This window comes from Manduca sexta, chromosome 19 (assembly GCF_014839805.1).
Source record: "Manduca sexta isolate Smith_Timp_Sample1 chromosome 19, JHU_Msex_v1.0, whole genome shotgun sequence".
Classification (NCBI taxonomy): domain Eukaryota; kingdom Metazoa; phylum Arthropoda; class Insecta; order Lepidoptera; family Sphingidae; genus Manduca; species Manduca sexta.
Window position 1 is genome coordinate 11,080,297 of NC_051133.1, and position 18,261 is coordinate 11,098,557.

The 18,261-nt window shown below is 34.0% G+C and overlaps 1 protein-coding gene across 1 annotated transcript in view; it reads left to right on the forward strand.

Annotated features, from left to right (window-relative positions):
- The first annotated feature begins 12,472 nt into the window (after window positions 1-12,472).
- Window positions 12,473-18,261, forward strand: part of LOC115440334 (serine-rich adhesin for platelets) — a 78,400-nt gene continuing 72,611 nt past the window's right edge. Inside the window, exon 1 of the mRNA XM_030164583.2 lies at window positions 12,473-12,682. The gene's annotated coding sequence lies outside the window, so the exon portion shown is untranslated. The remainder of the gene's footprint in view (window positions 12,683-18,261) is intronic.

An 18,261-nucleotide genomic window follows, 5' to 3' on the forward strand; every position in this document is an offset into this window, starting at 1 on the left:
AGGCAGAGGCAAAATAAATATATAACACGACATTGGCGACTATTGCCTAAATCTAAAGGGCCTTTTATGCTATCTTTATAACAGCTGGACAAATTACTGAAAGAAAACACATAAGTGACCAGTAAACTAAAACAATTTGGGTAACAAGAAAAGACAGGAGTCATTATTCATAAAAGTATGTCGAGACAGAAAAAGTATGTGGAAGGGTCATCAAGGCGTCACAACTCGCAAGTACTGTATCATTGTTATGGTTATAGTACTTATATACATTTTGAAGGAGCTCCAAGCGTATTTCTATCCTTTGATTTCAAGTGCAACCCTTTCGGACTAGAGGTTGCGTTGCGGGCTATTGTTACAACTTTAATCACAATGCTATTGATCTGGTGATATATTTATATCTACAATTTCGACTCGGTATTGTTCGCGGTTTTACCGTTGTGAAGCATTTTGGGGAATAAAATTGAGGGCCCTGGCCGATGAATTACTTAATACCTACTTAAGGCCCACCCCGAGCATTTGCTCGGGTTGGGCTCAAGGCCATTTGGCCTTGAACATTCGTTTCATACTTTTACAGCGCATGAGTTGCGGCTGAGAATATGTAAGATTTACGAATAATTTTCTAAATGAGGAGATGAACATAATCGTCAATTTTAGTGACATTTTCATAATGAGATTCTTGAAACAACATCTACAATATAAAAAAAATGTACCTCCAAAGTAAACATAAAGTAGTGTAGAAATGTTATGATTTATTTTTTCGACATAAATTTACCTTCTAAATATACGGTTAATGTGCTGTTTTGCTGGAGGGAGCAAGTTTTTGTTAGTTGATCGAATGATACAGTACCCACCTGTCCTTATTACATACCAATATAGAGTCGAAGCAACTTATTAATTCACGCATGTTGTAGGAACAATATAGCTTACTTTTTATAAGCGGCCGCCTGCCTGACGTCAACTCCTCCGGGGAAAATTGATAGAAATATATTATAGAACAGAAAAACATGACCACAGAAAATATGATGAATTATTGTTATCCACTTACAATAATTCATCATGTTTTCCGAGCTTCGGTTTGGTTATAAAAGTATTTGTAAAACAAAAGCAACTACAATGTTGTCTTTTCTGTCATTTCATATAGTTGTTTGTCGACTTTATGTGTTATAGTTCCATTTTGATTATAAAACTTTTATCTAAATTAATATTGCTTAATTTTTTCATCATATAATTTATTAGACGGCGGAATGACTTGTATAAGAAGGCAAGAGGACAGGTATCGATTGCATGCATAAACCAGCAGACCGGCTCTGTGGCATACATGGTGAGAGACCATGTTCAACAGTGAACTGCAACGGGCTGATTATTCATTATATTAACGATAATTATAGATAACTATATGCGATTCTCGAAACTAAATTGAGCACTCTCTTAAAATATTTTTAATTCCTGTCTAAGTTTGTGGGACTTAAATGATAGTTTAAGTGACAATGAGACTGATTAAATTGGAGATCGCCGCAGACATTTCTTGAGAAAAATCCGGCATATACGGCAATAATGATGTCTTGACCTAACACTACCTAACGAGTAAATAACACGGATTATTAAAGATTTATGATAATAATTAGAGAATAATGTCAGCATCTTCAACTCTGAAATGATATTACAGTCCCATTAGTGAGCGAATTCAATATCTAGGTGGGCTATATTGTAGCCCGTAGGCTTGTCAGTGGCCAGCTTTGAATTATAGTTTAAAGGCGGTATCAATTACTCTCTAATTAAATTTGTAATTGTACTAACGTTGAATAGTATTCTATGTACATTATGTTTAGAAGAGAACTATATTCTACTCAAATAATTAGGGATTACTGACTACACTATGAAAATTAAAAAGTGGCTTGTTCCGAATATTTGCGTTCTGTGGTCATCCTGTGAACCTATTTATTTAGTAAGACTAGCCAATATAATTCTGACGGTTGTTGAAGAACCTAGTTAAAATTTAAAACATTACAATACCTTCTCTTAAACACCAAGAGATTATAAAAAGCATTCCATTCCGCATAACATCTCAGTAATGCGCTATGAAAACAGCGCTCTCGTTTCACTCAAATTAGTTCTTACGTTTGTAGGTAATGCCGTATTCGAGGGCCGAAAGGATAAATTTAGAGGCAATTTACCAAGATTGGCTTGGTTCACGTCAACAATAGATTTTACCGAATGGATCCGCTGATTGAGACTCCAGGCAACATTAATAATTCATTGTTTCAATTGGGCACAGTATGTATGAGTAAATAATGATCATGTTAATGTCATTGTGTATGTTAATGTGATGTTTGGTTAAATGTTTAAATAACTGTTTTTAAAACACTGTTGTTTTGAGATGACTTTTAGAGACTGTTGTTTGAGATATACATGATGTATAAATAAAATAATATGGGTAGGTACTATTTATTTTCGTCGGCAAATTGTTTTGTATCAAGTTTTCTTGGTAAAGGGAGACGTTGAGTTAATACATTAAAATATGTAAATATTAATACTGTTAGATATTAGGAATAAGTTCTTTCGACCCCGTCAGATCGTGTCACCAATGTCGTTAGCTAAAAGTAATGGATAAATTATTTAAATTGAAGATAAATTAATTTTACGAATGCATTGTTCGTATCGCGCAATCGGCCATGTGATGACACCGTAAAATGGAAAGTAACTGTTATAATACGCTGATGTGTGGTGCGTGACGATTTTTTCATAACTCGTGAATTTCAGTTAATCAATTATATTATGTAATCGCTTCTCGCGTCATTGATTTTTAAGATTCTTGCCAGCATTAAACTTGGCGTGTTTTTCTAAAGTTGTCGTTGCCAAAGCAATATCGACTTCATGTTGTTTATGTACAATGTTGATATTTGGTTAGCTTTAAAACGCTTATATTGACTAATGTAGTGTTGGCACAACAACTAATTAAAGACGTAATCATATTCGATTCGCTACGTCACGTCAGGTCGGTCAGGTCACTCTTTCTTAATTTGATATAACTGCTTCGGAAAGAGGGTAATGCTTTAATTTTCCATTCTGTATAACAATTTACTAGTTTAATTAATTTAATCATTTTTCGCTTTTGATTATAATAAAATTACAGCTAATTACTATGTTTTTCTGTACGTAAAAAAGCTCAGGTCGAGAACCCAATTAAATGTGGCCTCCCGTCTCGAAATGAGAGATCTAACAGATTATTTTTTTAAAGCTCATTTTTTCTACTTAGTCCCTTAAACCGAATCAGCCGTGACGCATCTTTGTACGTGTCGTTACGGTACTGCAGTACGTGTTAGGGGCGTAGTCAGGTTATAATTCGGGGGAGCGTGCTCCCAATCTGGCAAAAGATAAAGATTAGCATATCTGGTGCAAATGATTACAATTATAAATACGAATTATTTTGCGATATGTTTCAGTAGTGTTATAGTTCGTATTTATAGCTAGTATAGTTTAAATTATCGACTTTTGTTAACATGCGCTTTCGATGTGGAAAGATGTTTGTTATCACATTGAGGCCCTAAATTCCTTCAGGTTAATATTAATTTAGGTATTTTAAAGTATTCCTTTCCCACAGATTTAAAAAGCTAATCAAATCCAAGGATTCATTTGTGAAATAATTCAAAGCTCAACAGCTCTGTATGTTCCGAGTGGATGTAGGTTATGTAATTAAAACAACGCTTCGCACGCTGTCGCTTTGAGTCCAAGATTAGGTCACATGGAAAAGCGCTAACTACGGCTCTGTCCAACCGCTACTTTTGATGTTCCTCTACACTTTGGTAAAAACTAAGCGGCCAATAGTATTGAACTTTAACGGGTCCCGTAATCGACACTGCGGTTTATGCTGATACTGACGTTTAATGGCATTAGTTATCGCAATAACCAAAGCAAATTGTAGGTTATCATGATAATTTGACACCGAAATTGAGCATTTAGATTTTTACTCAACACCGTATTTTACCCCATTGACGTATATTCTATAGACACGAACGTTCGTATAAACTATTTGTTCAAAATCTGAACTAAAATGGCAACCGAAACGTCACTGTTATAACCTATTTATTCACTTGAACAACAAATAATTTTACTTATTTGGCTATTATTTATTATTCAAATCCAAGTTTACACTTAGACTCAAGTTTTTATATCATAAGCGCCACTCCGTAGACAACCACAAACTGTCAAATTTGACCGTACTAGAGTCAGATAGAATGGACTGCAGTCCAATTCATTTGAATACAGTAAATGTTCGGAACACCAAATGTAGTACGTAGTACATATATATCGATGATTTTTCCCTTTATATCTCGCGATAATGGCGTTTAACTAATCTCAGTGCGGCCCAGCATTACTGCAGTCTATGTGACACAGTACATAGATACCGGTATGCAAATCATTGCGAGAAATAGACTGTCGTAAAATGACTAATGTTTGTAAATGTCGCTTGTCAACGGGTTTGAAAAATGAATGGAAATGCTTTTTCCTTTGCATCGATAGGATTTGATATAAAATTCGTGTGTGGATGTATTATGAATTTAGATGTCCATAGTATTGATCAATAGACCAGCATGATAGGATTCCGTCCTCAATTCGCTATTAAGAATGTAGGAGTATTGGTAGAACGAGTCCGATTAAAATGAGAGAAGGTTTTTCGCTAAAATTTTCATTTTAATACATTTTCCCATAGCAACCTGACAAGACAGATAAACTACAATCAATGTTTAGTAAAAATAACAACGGTTGAATGTAGCTCTTGGAGAAAAATTTTCGCAGCAATATCTAGAACACAAATAAGGTTATCGAAATGGTTCAACAAGCTGTTGTACCTCCATAAGTAATATTTATTGTCTACTTTAATATGTTTCCATCAAGCTGGATAAATCAGGCTTATTTTACTAGTAAGATCTTAGATTTAAAATGATAGGAATAAAAATGCTTGTAATATATTTTTAATTGTAACTTAATTTTTTTAAAATATATAACATACTGGCAGCATTAGTATAAAACAAATTGCGTTTTAAATTATTTCTATAACATTATCATCCGATAATAGTTGCGGCGATAGCCTAGTTGGGTGTGGAACGGACTGCCAAGACCAATGTCCGCAGGTTCAAATCCCAAGGGCACACACCTCTGACTTTTCTAAAATCATGTGTGTATTCTTTGTGAATTTATCGTTCGCTTTAACGGTGAAGGAAAACATCGTGAGGAAACCTGCACATCCGAGAAGTTCTCTATAGGAATTTCGAAGGTCTGTGAAGTCTACCAATCCGCACTAGGCCAGCGTGGTGGACTAAGGCGTAATCCCTCTCAGTAGTAGAGGAGGCCCGTGCTTAGCAGTGGGCAAGTATATAATACAGGGCTGATATTATTTTTATTATTATCATCCAACTCAAGAATTAGATAAGATTATTCATAAAACACATAATTTTACCTCAATCATAACTGTACTAAAACTTAATTCTGGACTCAGTGAATCACGTATTCCAATGATTCTGTTCTGCTTGGATGTACGCCGACATTAAGTAAAGCAGCTATTTCACGCTGTGTTTATGATTTATGGGAATTACAGAGCGCGTGACTTGAAGAGTAGTTTAATCCCATTGAGGTTTAAATCGAGTCGTATTCACCTCGCACTGGATGGCACTTGACTTTGGACTTTAAATTTTCGGAGAAATATGTGTAGGTGCTTATGAATATACGTTATGTTATCTTAGTGATCACTGTATTAAATTTACTAATTAATATTATATAATGTTCCTAAGCGATATAACACATAAGTAGGCAAAAATCATAGTCAACAACTCAAAAGCATGCTATAAAAAGGAAAAAAATAAAATTCATTTAAATTCGTATAACAGTATTTATACATACTTGACGATAATATGTTTTTATATTCCCAACACATATAAAAATGAGAATACAGCACAGAACGACACAGGTGAAGCAAAAAGCAAAAAACATTATGGAAACATCGCCTCATATCATGTCCACTGGCCCTAATAACTTTTTAGACAACTTTTAGTGTTAATTAGCGTAAAACATGCTATTCAGTGTCATTAGGTGAGGTAACTGTAGTGTGCCTTATAAACACAATAACAGAAATTGTAAAGTGGGAAATGCAACTAACAAAAGGTGCTTGTGGAAAGCACAGACAATGCGGCAAAAGTCGTGATAGCATTATACCGGTTCAGCGGAAAGTTTAACTGTTGTGCAAAGATGTGATTTAGTGGACGTCTTTAATTTGTGTAGTGAATAATATTTATCTATTTGATATTAAGTATGGTGTTGATAAGGTAGTGTTTATTGGTGAATACAATTGTGGTAATTCTTGAAGACACTACTATGGTAGCTGATTTGATATTTGATTTGAGCTTTATAGATAAGATTTAAAGTTCTAAATTTAAAGTTACATGTATTGTTATAAGGTTTTACACATCATCCATATTAACATCAATTTTATAACAGTATATTTAGATATAGAAGTTATGTATTAAAACTATCTTAATGTTTATGTCTTTGATTAAAACAGATATGAAAATCCAACGTGCAACAATAAATATAAATAATCTTAATTGCCTAAAATTTCTCGTTACTAAGGACCAAAAATGATGTCAACTTTAATTTCGCCTACCATCACGTCTAAGAATATGGATGTTCTATTTAGATAATGTAATTAGACAAAGATGAAGGTTGAAGATTCCATTTGTTGAACCTCGTGGCATTGCGGCAAGATTGTGTCATATTTCCCTCGGGAACACCTCAGTTTTGTTCTAGTTATATTTATAAGGACGCGGCAGAATTTAGTTATCTGTCATTTTTATTGAGCGCAGCGGAGTGTGTAATTAGGTGGACTTTGATTTTAGTTCTTGAAGTTTAATGGTTTCAAGGAATGGAGTGTAAATTCGATCTTTTGGGTATAATTTCTTTTGTTTTCAAAATTAACCAATATTGTTTTATCATTAAATATCATATAAATAAATAAAAAAGCAGTATTAAGTCATGGAATCCATTATTTGTTGTATTTAAATGTAGACCAACGATGTATAATCTCAAACATGTATGCGAAAATAAGTGACGTATATTCGTGTTTTAAGTACTAAGACTGCCACGGTGGCATAGTGATATTACGATACGACTGCAGTGCTGAGGTGTCAGGCTCGATACCCGGGTCGGGCAAAGTGATATTGGTTTTATCTACTCAGTATGTGAGTATAGAATTCGCTCCCTATCACATCATTGTACTGAATACATATGGAGGAAAGTAGGAGCACCAGTTGCACCTTTGCTTACCCATTCGACGATAAAAGACATGATTGTGTGTGTTTTTTTAAGTATCTAATCAATTACAACATTTTTTTTATATTTGTATAATTAAATATAAGTGATAATCTAGTTGTAATGATAAGTATGACATGTATTAGCTAATTTAACTTCTGTGTCATTGAAGTTAAACATTAGCCTGTATTGTTAAGGGATATAGAGTCTAAAATTACACGCGAAGCTACGAGAAAACAATGACTTATTCATAGAACCACTCACAACTCTTCTCAAATAACAATTTAATCAAACAGTCGGTTCGATCGGTACCTGAACTAATAAATCAGTGAATTACCCGAGGCTCGGGGCGGGCTACCTCTAATTTCCATATATTTCTGCTGAGACGTGACTTGCATAACCATACCCTCAGGTTTTTCAAGCTTTTGTGGAATCGAGAACTTGAGACCGATCTTAAGTCCTTTGTGATGAGCGTTTACATTTATGTATTGTCGCCATTCGTGTAGTATCATTTTATCTCTACATGAATAATGAGTGACAGAAAATATTGTGAGGAAACCTGAGAATTTTAAAAGCACGTGAAGGTTAGCAAGTTAAGATAGTTTGGTATAAAAAAACCTTTGACCCTCTCAGGCCTATGCCAAATTAGTTTATAGTAAAGCACAAAAAGTAATGTAAATAGATTTCCTTTTTAATGAAAAATGTACCGTGAGTGTCCGACCACAACGACGATAATCTACCTAGCTTGCTAAATGGAAATTTGAAACTAGTGGCCTGTTTAGTATCAGAATTCAAGCCACTTGTTTGGCTTAGTGATTGTTTCTATATAATATTTTTTGTGAGACCGAGAGTTAAGTATTTCTGGAGGTAATTGTATTTATAGGGATAGTCAGACATTTTTAAAATAAATAGTAGGTATTGTTTGTTTGTCACGCATATTTTGTCTATACAAAATATATATAATAATATATAATATCTATATATTTGTGAGCCAGAGAGTAATACAGAGAAGTAGCTACTAGAAAACCTTAAAAATTTTGGGACGTTTATGTTCAGAAAACGATTTCATGCGAATAAAGTCGTGGGCTGAAGCTACACCTGCAAGTAAGTAACTCCACTGCACCTTATAGTAAGTGGCTTAGGACCTAGATAGACTGTTAATTGACGCGACATGATTACCTATTGGCAGTCGATACAATTATGCTGGCCTGTTTGAATATTATTCATAACCACTACCGAATTTAAATGTAATTCACATGTGAGTTTATTGGTCTAAGGCTAGGTATAAATATACGTTGAGTTCCAACATTCCCGCAGGTACGGCACCAGGAAATTTGATAATGAAGTCAAGTTTACTTTAGGTTCATTATAGCTTTGCAATTTAAATCCGTATGCGATTCTCAGTACAAATGTAACTCTTCCATTTGAACCGAAATGTGTGGCCGCAATTAGCTGCCGTGGATCTGTTTTAAATTTTAGATGAAGGACACACAATTTTGTGGTTTACGTGCACTTACTTTTTAAAATACGCCTGGGAAAATAACTGTCTGCGATTAAGGAGGTCACCGCTTCTTGGGAAATGTAAAAATAATTCATATTTGGCTGAAACTGTTTTATCAATTCAAGCTCTTTTATACTTCACAATTCTTAACTTAAAACTTAGCTCAAAGCCTTATTGTATGTAAACATGTGAACTCAATATTTAAAATAATCATTATCCGTTATCTTTAAATGCTATCGTATTATCTAGTCCAGTACATTTTTGCTCTTGTATGATTTTTGGCTATAATTACACCCTAGACTGCCTCAGCGTAGTTGTATCGAGTGCGCAGTACAACCACCGGTCTGAGGTCCTGGATTCGAATCCCGGGTTAGGTAAAGTCACATTGGATTTATCGGCGCTGTATCTGCCTGGAGTCCAGACTTTAGCCCGATAAGGCAAGAGACTCGCGCCCTATTACATCGTGGGACGCCATATACATTGTTAAAAGTGCCCTAGTTTGCATCTCTGCCTGCTTCTTTTTGGGGATACAGACGTGATGTGATTTTTTTATGTGTATTGAGGATAATTTTTATTTCAGACACTACTAAACCAGTTTTCATAACAATCGTTGACGTAACATAAAGAATATGCTTTTAAGTCAATAAGGCTTCTCGACTGATTAACGAAAGACGCACGAAAACGGAAAAATGTTTAAGATTCGGGGATAAATAAATAACATATCTTAGAGTTCTTTATGATGTTAACAAAGTTTTTAATTACATAAATAAGTTTTTTTTTACCGTCCGCCTGATGGTTAGCGATACGACCGCCCCTAAACAGTAGAAACACCATCCAATATCTTGACTTACAAAGTATTGTTTATTCCACTGCATATTCTATTGTTTGGTATAAGTTGGCGTTAAAATCTTTTTCGTAAGCTTTGGAGATCCAAGGCCAAAATAAACCTTAGCAAAAACATAGTGCATATAATTACAATAATTTTATTATAACCTTGATCTACTTTCTACTTTAAAATAAATAAATACTGTTACGTGTGTAATTTTGTGAAGATCTAATTTTAATGTTAATAACGGTGATTTACATTGTACGAGTATAATAGTAAGATGTATAAATATTTTGCAAGAGGTTTTAGAGTTGAATATTGAATATAAGGAATACCCTTGAAATAGAAAATGACATTATCGATTTTATTACTACTCACACTGAATACAAATTACATTATTCACATTTACGCGAAAACATGCGTAGACTAACAATGTCCACAGAATGTGTTTCAAATTTTAATTTCTATTTTGTTAGAGTTTCGCCAAAACAACACAGGTGATTCATAAATATAATACGTCTAGTAGTGAGTAAGAGTGAAAATAACCAAAAGGAAAGCCAAAACTATGACTTTTAGTATTGCAATTTATAGTTACTATTTTACTATTGTAGAGGACTGACGCTATGATACATTTCAAAATGCACCAAATGATAGCCTGAGATATTAATCTGTTGCATATATGCACAGAAGTTTGAACATGGTATTTTAATTTGTTTTCTTCAATAAGGTTAGGCTGCCTTAGTTCTGGATAAGTTTAAGTTTTTTAATAGCAAAGGGAAGGTGAATGTCGATGGATCAAATGATGTTTGATGGTGAGAAATGAAAAACCAGATGATTTGTGATATTAGCTAAGAACTCTACCTCGTGGTAGAGTCAACACATTCATGCTGTGTAATAATAATAATAATAATAATAATAATATCAGCCTTGTATTATATACTTGCCCACTGCTGAGCATGGGCCTCCTCTACTACTGAGAGGGATTAGGCCTTAGTCCACCACGCTGGCCTAGTGCGGATTGGTAGACTTCACACACCCTCGAAATTCCTATAGAGAACTTCTCAGGTATGCAGGTTTCCTCACGATGTTTTCCTTCACCGTTAAAGCAAGCGATAATTCACAAACAATACACACATAATTTATTAGAAAAATCAGAGGTGTGTGCCCTTGGGATTTGAACCTGCGGACATTCGTCTCGGCAGTCCGTTCCACAACCAACTAGGCTATCGCCGCTTCTGTGTAAACAGTAGATATAATTATAAAACTTAGATAATACTTCTTTTATAATTTGAGCAGATTTTTCATGAGATTTATTCGTAGGATGACGTACAACACAAACTAATTAAAAATGACAATTGTCTGTATAAAGTGGTCAATTTGTCTCACTTTTATATACAGTCAGGTTATAATTAGTTATTAGGTATATAGAATATAGATTTATATTATTAACTATTTCTCTTTTTTATTTTTATATGTTTAAATTATTTTTTCTAACCTTGCGCATGTTGTGGTTGCCTGTAATTAGAATTGCAATTAGTCCAGATGTTTTTTTTTTGTTTTAGTTCTTTGTATGTAATATTGTAAATTCTGTTGGTGATCCCTAATAAATAAAAATAAAAAAAATAAATAAAAATAATTTATTCGATAGACAACTTATCTGACGATTAAATCAGCCCTAAAACAAGTTATCTATATTGATTGACAAATATATGGTACTATTTACCTACAATTAATTTCAACATTACCTACCATAGATTGGTAACGACATTGACTCATTTTATATACATTAGCTTAATAAAACACGAAAGAAAATCATATTATGCCTACTTCAGTTACGTTAAAACTCAATTTAGCACATAATTTTACATCCAATTACCGCACGACCGGATTTACCACGACTACGTGGTCACTTATGATGTATTCAGGCTGACCCATTAGGAGAAATTTACTTTCAACAACCGCCCCATAACAATAGAACGAAGAAATTAGCGCCACAGAGTCTATAAACCGGCCATTATTTTAGAGATGAGCTATTCTATTTAATACCATTTAGCCGTGATTAAATACATTTTATACGTTTTTGACGGTATAAAATTTCTATTTTGTAAATGTTAGGGGTCGTGACTTCTATTTTGACACAATACGGCTCTCCGATGTGGGTTAGTTGGTTAAGTTTGGTTATGTATACTAATTAATGGTTTATTTGTGCAAAGTAGGATAGTAGATTATTGAGATTATGTAAAAAAAATATTATTTCAGATTTGTACGTAATGTTTTGTTTGTTAGATATCATAATTCATTATATGGTCAAGGTTGTAAAAGTGATATTTAATATTAAAGTGTCGATTAAAGTATTTTAATAAGCGAAAGAAGTACAAAAGGTAAGAATGTCATTAGGTAAAGGGAATAAGTAAATTGCTTGTTTTCTTTATCGTTGAACTTAGTCTATGTTCGTGAATTGGATGTTTACATAATATATTAGAAGCCTTTACATATGCCACACTGATCAAAAGTAGGCTAATGGACGTAAAAGTTCAATGACCTTAAATCTTAACAGTTAAAAATCTGATTTAAACATCACGACAATCCCATCATCGCCGAAATTGCCTTTTTTGGCGGGTGACTAATTTTCATCTCATTACCGTACGTAATGCGGTCAGTGACGTTTCTGTGAAACGAAATCGTATACACTAAACAAAGATTTGTATAAGAAATATTGCGAGACTAACCGCAGGCCGAGTCTGGATTGTCTAGGAGTTAAGATACACCGTGATAAATCGGTCTCAGTCTCGGGGGAGGCGAGAGAATAACCGAAAGTAGAGTGATAGCCGGAGGGGGCACTGGCGCAGTCTGCCCGCTCTCGCAGTGTGTTGTTGCCTTTACTCGCCGGAGCCCGCGCGCGACTCACGCTTGTCCCCGCTCGTACACACGACACGATCATAAATAAAATATATTCCAAATTCAAAAATCGAAAAAGTAAAACTATCCGTGGTCTCAGTTTGAAGATGAAAAAGAGTTTGCAGCCGTAAAGTTTATATATCTCCGCGTTATCGGTAAGTACCGCAAACAATTTATAAACACAAGAAATGGCAATGTTAAGTGTATCGGAAGCGCGTAGTAAAAAGTTTACACGAAACACGTTTGCCGCTAAGGTGAATACAAATATTTACATAATTGATTCAATTACGAGCACAATGTCAATGCCCTCGTAATATTCTTGCATACTTTTATTTTTTAACATAAATATGACTTAACGGTTATGTTAGTCGTAAATGAGATTTTGTTTATACAGTTTACGTGGGACACCGGTTTATTTGTATTTTTCTTATTTTGCGTTCATTGATGTGTTTTTATACTTATTAAAATGTGGTAGATTTTTTATTGTTCCGTTTATGTGCAAATGTTAATATGATAAACTGTAGGGTAGTTTATATCTTATTAGTTATATTTATTGTGCAGTCATGTATGTAGATAATTTTATTATCTACAATATATTCCTCAACTTCAATGAAAGCTCAAATAATTAAATCTTTGTATTAGGATAATAGACTTGTTTATAAGCTAAAACAAATTTAAATATATTTGACACGAAAAATTCTTGAACATTTCTATATTAAAATTGAAAAATTATTTGATTTTAAAATATGTACTAGCAATGAATTTGCAGGTCGAAATTATGACAGCTATCGAAAGAAAGGATTACAATATCTATGGATTGAGATTGAATTCAATAGGCAGTATGGTCGAAAGATAAGCCCTTACTCTGGATGAATAATAAAAAAAGTCAAAATGTAACAATACTCTACTAATCTCATTATATAGTTACATTGTAAAAAAGACATCCATAATTTTCTTATAATTGTATGTTAATTGTTATTTGGGGTCGCCGTGTAATGTTTTTGCATAGGTTCGGGAAAAATCTGAATCATTAGGAAGAGTTACGAGATCAAGCTATTCCTAATAATCTGAAAACATTTAAACTTACAATGTCAGACCCCGAATTCGAATCTAGAACGTTCCAACAGCAATCGCACCGGCACTACACCAGAGCCGAAGACATACTAAGGGATATTACATTAAATATTCAGTGATGTAAATCGTGTCGCAATAATAGTGGCGTTAAATAGTTGCCTGTTTAATACCTGGAGTCAAGGGATTTTCTTCTATTCTGTATGTACATTAGTAAAGATCTTGCTTATGAACCTATTGTTCTCGAAGTTTCTAGTCTTTTGTATCGTTAAAACTATGTATTTCTATGAATATTTACTTGAATAAATAAGCCTAATGATTGTGATACTTAGGGTTTTTTGACTTTGGTAATATGGTGAGTTCTTTTTATTATTTTTAGTGGTGTTTAATTGCATTTTCTATAAAGGATTGGTTATTAATTGATTTAAAGAAAATGGTTATGACCCAATTAACTGATATAAGTACTGTTTTTATATTTTATATGACTGATTTTTTAATTTAAACATTATTATTTTTAAATACTGTAAGCGGAAAAGTAGCTGAACTAATTCAAAGTTTCAAAACGCTTTTACACTTTTACTTTAATCTAAATTAGTTTTTCTTTATCTGAAATAAAGTAATACCTTGAAGTTTATTTTAATGAAGAAAAATAGTAGATTCTTGATAATAACACAAAAGTTGAAAGTCCCCAAACCAACCGACGTTGGTTTGGGGACAAATCATGTTGGTTGTTGGTTGGCCTTTTCCTTTACTTTAGTAGGGAGGGGTGTTATCAAACTAAGGGTTCGTTATGTATGTGGTGTCCCATGTGGTAGGATGAGAGTGTTAACTAAGAAGGGAAAAATAATACTCTTATCTATGTCCAAAAACTAAAATTTGACTTCAGTTTTGCTACATTACACAAAGACGTATCAAATATCGACATATTTATAAAGAAAATTTACAGAAGAAATTGTGTAAGTTTCATTCTAGCGTAACTTTTGATACAAGAAACTTCTTTAAAGTTACGTGTACACGTACGTTCGAAAAATAGGAGAAATTTTAAGTTTTCTTTTGTTTGTCGCCGTTTGCGCTTTGTTCGAAGAGTTCAGTATTATTGGTCCGGAAACGGATAGAAGGCTAGAGTGCACAAGCGGATGGAGCTTTTGTAAAAACTTGTTATATTTATATACGTTTAATTAGTAATGTAGTGGTGTGTAAGGGTGGCCTTAATGGTCTCGTAGTAGTATATGTTAGGTGCTTGCTGTGTTCGATTTCGAGAATTTAAAATTTGTAGATTCTTTGCAAAAATAGAGAAAAAAGTTGTATGATAGGACTGCCTTGGTGGCGTAGTTCCATTATTACGCCTGAAGTACTGAGGTCTCGGGTTGGATTGCCGGGTCAGGCAGAGTGTTATTGGGTTTTTCTACTCAGTATCAGATCGGAGTCTGGAATTTGTTCCCGATATAGGATCGCCTCTATCACATCATAGGAGGAGTGGTGGACTAAGGTCTAATCCCTCTCTATTGTAAAGAAAGCCTGTGCCCAGCATTGGGTCAATATAAAATACAGGGTTAAAGTTATTACTATAAACAGATGCATAAAACTCTTTCAAATCATTTAAAGACGTCAAATTTTGGTATACATAATTAGTTTCCTTAGTAAATCATTTTTTTTTACTATTATGGTACGGCAAAAATTGTCCTCAAAGGTGTAGTCAATCCGAATTCTACGACTTAAATAATTTTATTCCATCCCTTTGGATACACACAAGTATTGTAAATAATTACTGCCGATATGACGCAAGTGTGTACGCAATTTGTAATTACTAATACTCAAAATAATTATACTCAATGTACTCGTCAAATATCCCGAATTTTATAGAGAATTGCGCAACCCTATTTTCTTCACGATATTTTTCTTTATCTTTAAAGCGACTGATAACAATTAATAAAAGTCACTTCGAAGAGCCAGAAGAGTTTATTCACGTATCGGAAACCAATTTACGACCTTTTCTTATTCCTATACAAATAAATAAAATAAAAACGTTAAATAATTGTGATTTGCCGCTTATTAATAAAACTTAATAACGCATTTTAATTGTTTTATCTGTCTATTTAGTTTTCTAGATAATTTTTTATTCGGCGGAACCACGCCACAAGCAAAGTATGTTGTACATTACTATATATTAATTAGTTTCTTAGAATTTTAAGTCAAAATATCCATTATCTATAAAAGTTAGCCTTCCAGAATTATGATCCTTTTGATAAAACTTATTCTTAAGGTTTTGAATAACGGGAATTGTATGAAAACTTTATTAATCTTTTACAACCTGTACATTACAAGACAGAAAATGATACGGAAAGCGATTTGAGAATGCAATATTAATTTACCAGTTATTTGAATTAGTAACGTTGATTTCTAAAAGACTGGATTTTGTACTATTTTTTTCTCTGTATATGTATAAAATGCGGGGAATACGCCGTTTCATAGATATTTTTAAACTGGGTTCTAAAAATCCTGTTTTTATAGCACCGATTCGATTTAATAAAATCTCATCAATCAGTGGTCACGATTCAAAAATCGTGTCCCCGCCATTGTCGGTTTATGTAGACTTTATGATGTTTGTTAATATTCATTGTGGATTTCGAATTAATGTTCTTGGTGCTGTAAACTGAACATCAATGTATAAAAGTTACTACTGTTTCAATTTTGATATTATTTTTTTATTCGTGCACTTCAAGTGACTACTGCATCAGGTGGAGTGGGGTCGAAAATAATGTCGACTGACGAGAGATGACTACCCCTCGGCAGTCGATACAATTATGCCGGCCTGTTGGAACCGAACATTCACAGGCTGATCCCGGAGCGCGACACACTTACGCGGATTTTAACACCTTGTGTGCGGTGGTCGCTATCTGGGCGAATATAAAATATATCCTACCATCAGCATTTTGAAATTGAATTTATTTGATATTACCTTAGAATTTTTGTGAAGTGCATTAATTAGTAGTAAACTTTACTGATGTTAGCTTGGTGAGTTCTGACTAACAACTGCTAGGAATTCGTGCCGAAGTTTGTGCTTCAAATGGTGAAGGTTTTTGGGTCACATTTGTACTTGCATTTAGTGGTACGTATGTCAAAGTCACAATCTTTGTGTTCCGTACCAACATCAAAGACTTCGTTATAACATCAACACTCGCACACCGTAATTGCTCCAGATAGTTCGCGTGTCGCATTCCCTTATAGGAGACTCGGAAAGTGAAAGATACGTCAATGTACGCTGTGCAGTGTAAAAACTCACAAGTTTTCTAGGTCACTTACTTTAAAGGGACTTGTAAAACCCAAAACCAGCCAATAATAAAATATTTTTTTAAATTTTCAAATAAAAGTTTGAATAGGTCTTTCAATTTCGATTAGTGTTTTCGGAATAAAAATTCGACTGTGAATTGGTAGCGTGCATATGAATTTTGTGTTTTTATTGTTAACGTTTTTGAGTTGGGCAATTCGCAATACATTCATTCAGGGATTTGTCTTTGTTGTAGGCGTGACTGTATTATTTATGGATGGTGATTTTTTTTAAATATGATTATTTACACGCAGACTGAATTTTTAATAAAGTTTCTGGGTTTCATGTTTGTGTAAATTATATTGATTTTTCAGGGGGCCTGTATTTTACATCTGTATTTTTGCAATTACGGGCTAGTCGAAAAACGGCTTTGATAGCCGTATGGGTAAATAGGACATTTTTTGACTCTCACAATATTTTTATCCTTCGATTAGAACGTCCGGAATTGAAAAACGATCCGGTCTCGTAGACGGAATAGAGGTCCCTGACTATACACGATTAATATTTTAGCATATCATTTGTAAATGTTCGATATCTAGGTTCCGAGACGCGGCGTCATGTTAACATTTGCATACAAAAAACAAGTCATTAATTACCGTTACAACTTGAGTAATGTCTATCCGTTGGGGGTCGATGTTGGCTCGTGACATTTGTTGATTCGTAGATGTTGCCGTGTTCCTGCGTCACGCTACACGCTGTCACGGTCACGCGCCGTTTTGCACGTATCTATGTCTATAACTAAACATGTCGATTGTGGAGCTTATAGTCACGAAATGTTAGTGCTTGCCTCATCCTATTGTTGCCGTGTCGTACTCTCGAATTTGAGCTGACATAGTAACATAAGAATAGGAAGTCAGGTGAATCTTAGATATGACGCAACCATCGACTTTTTTTTTGCAATTCGATATTTTTTTGTACTTAATTTTTATATTTTCATAATAGCGGTTGTAAGCAACTTTTGCATTTCCCCATCGCTTAAGTAGAGATACCTGACACAAACCGGCAATGCAGTTCGGTTTTACGCGTCATCTGATGTCGCTTCGGTACTCTACGTACGTTATGTGAGTGGAAACAGTGGTTAAGCTACTTAGAAACTATTTAAGTATGTAGAAAACTTTGTAAGTAGAGATTAGAAGATGTTTCTATAAACCATAAACAAACGATTGTATTCTTTGTGAATTGTCGCTTGCTTTAACCGTGAAGGAAAACATCGTGAGGAAACCTGCATACCTGAGAAATTCTATATTAGGTATTTTCGAGGGTGTGCGAAGTCTACCAATCCGCACTAGGCCAGCGTGGTGGACTAAGGCCTACTCCTTCTCAGTAGTAGAGGAG